The sequence below is a fragment of the Poecilia latipinna genome, unplaced genomic scaffold (genome assembly GCF_001443285.1).
Source record: "Poecilia latipinna isolate Pla-1442-1.1 unplaced genomic scaffold, P_latipinna-1.0 Scaffold1534, whole genome shotgun sequence".
NCBI classification, from domain to species: Eukaryota; Metazoa; Chordata; class Actinopteri; order Cyprinodontiformes; family Poeciliidae; genus Poecilia; species Poecilia latipinna.
Genome location: NW_015114150.1, coordinates 179578 through 181711, shown reverse-complemented (window position 1 = coordinate 181711; position 2134 = coordinate 179578). Strand labels below are relative to the sequence as shown.

Genomic DNA, 2134 nt, shown 5'->3' with positions numbered 1-2134 from the left:
GGTTTTTTTTCCGCAGAGGAAATAAGTTAATAAAAAAAGTATGCCCTTGGGTTTTATAAAGACCTTTTTTTTTTTTTTTTTTTTTTTTTTTTTAACAGGAGGTTGGAGGGGAAAGGACGTGGAAGGAATGTAACACACGGGGACAAGCTGGCTGGCCTCTGAAAACAGAGAGCAGCAGTGATGAAGGGGCCACTGTCGAGACACCTGCCCCGGAAAGCTAAACCACAACAAACAGATGCTATTACATCTGCCTGGTGCCTAAGATAAATACGCACCTTTCACTTACCGTTTATCAAAAGGCTGTTAAAGGAGAGCCAGAAAGAGCCAGTTGTTTCTTCCAAACATCCATGACATTGCGGGTTGAGTCAGAGTTTCACCGCATTCACCGTTTCTCAGCTGCGCCTCGGTGCCAACCTGCGTTTTCTAATAACAGAGCAGACATTTCTGTCCTGGAGAAGAAGGGCTTCGGTTTCTGGTGTCCTCCCGGGGCTTCCTTTGATTCAGGCAAGGGCGCTGGACCGATGTCAGTCCGGAGCTCAGCTAAAGCTCCGCCGCTTTGACATGTGATGCTCCCCGCCGCCGGGGGGGATGCTCGCTGGACTCTCCGCTCCTGAGTCCAGCCGTCACCGCTCCCTAGTTCAGTGTGGCTGTGTCAGTCCAAGTTTCGGAGAGCCGACATTACGACAGGAGCCAAAATAAGTCACCATGAATGTGTGCGACATCACCTTAAAAAGAAACGCGTCGCCTGGCGGACAAAGAGCGGATGGAAAACTGCGGAGAAGCCGCCTGTTTAAAGGGAGCAGCTCCACCGGCGGCGAAACACTTCGAGAAAAATCGGCTAAAACCGTGGAAACAGCGTCTCGTCGTAATACCGCTGCCAAAGATCGTGTGTGGTGAACTGAGGATTCACTCTGTGGGAGGGGGAAAAAAAAGGTTCAGTAAGAGGCAACACTTCAATAAATATAGACATTAATAAATGCTAAATACTCCAAAAATACATGTGGTAAAATCTAATACCTGTAAAAGCCTAAATAATTTGTTAGATTTCTATACTTCAAAAAGTTATTTTTCTCCAAATCTTGACATATCTATCTGTTGACAAAACATATTAATACTTAATTTATATTTCTCTAAACTAAACTACCTTGTTTTATATACCTTTAACTTATTAATGTTTTGTCACCTAACGACACACTTCTCTACGTATTTTATTGGGTTATTATGTGATAGAGCAATAGAAAGTAATCCATAACTATGAGATGGAAAAACAGTGCACAGTTGCTTTATTGCTTCACAAATAATAATCTAAGTGTGGCATGCCTCTGTATTCAGCCCCTATTAATACTCAGTACTGTGCTGCAACCACAACTGTAAGCCTTTTGCAGGTATATTCTAGCAGCATATACAACTAAGGGAGAGAAAGAAGAAGAAAAATTAGCTAAATTGCTAAAGCTCAGTCAGATTGCCTGGGGAAAAAAGCGGACATCAATTTTCAAGTCTTGCCAGAGATTTCTGAGTTCGCCTTAATTCAGAACTTGACTTTGACTGAGCCATTCTAATACAAAATAAAGATTTGATTTAAACCATCTAGCTGGAGGTTTACTGCTACACTTTATGTTCACTTCACTCTTAAGTCCTCCAACAGTTATCTTCATTACTGTTGTTTTACATAAGAATTTAATTTGAGAATTAGAATATATTCAGACATTTACATGACGGTCACAAAGGGGTGGGGGGAATAGCTTTCACTACCAACAGAAATAAAACATGTCCTTCGTAGAACCTTAAAGCTGTTTAGTTAATGATAAATGCTAAAGCACAGTACTTCTGAAACATTTATTTGCTTTCCAGAAAATTATCAAATTATAAAATTGATGTTGGTTTGAAATTTCAACAGATATACAAAACCTGACTTTCCTTCAAGAAAGAACATTTCAACACAATGAGAAGATTTTCATATATTTCCCAGAAAGAAAACAAAAAAGCAGCAGCCGAGTTAGAATGTTGTCGTGCAGCACATCGGTGGGTGTCGGAGTATGACATCTGTTTATCTGTGCTCTTTTCCCTTTCGCTTGTCTGCCACAGGGTGGCGCCATAAATCAGGGATCTACAAGTGACACGTCAAACGCGCCTT

The 2134-nt window shown here is 41.2% G+C and overlaps 1 protein-coding gene across 1 annotated transcript in view; it reads right to left on the bottom strand.

The window, feature by feature from the left end:
- slc22a17 (solute carrier family 22 member 17) overlaps nucleotides 1-899 on the bottom strand; it is an 18795-nt gene extending 17896 nt beyond the window's left edge. The window contains exon 1 of the mRNA XM_015058345.1: nucleotides 287-899. The gene's annotated coding sequence lies outside the window, so the exon portion shown is untranslated. The remainder of the gene's footprint in view (nucleotides 1-286) is intronic.
- Nucleotides 900-2134: the final 1235 nt, after the last annotated feature.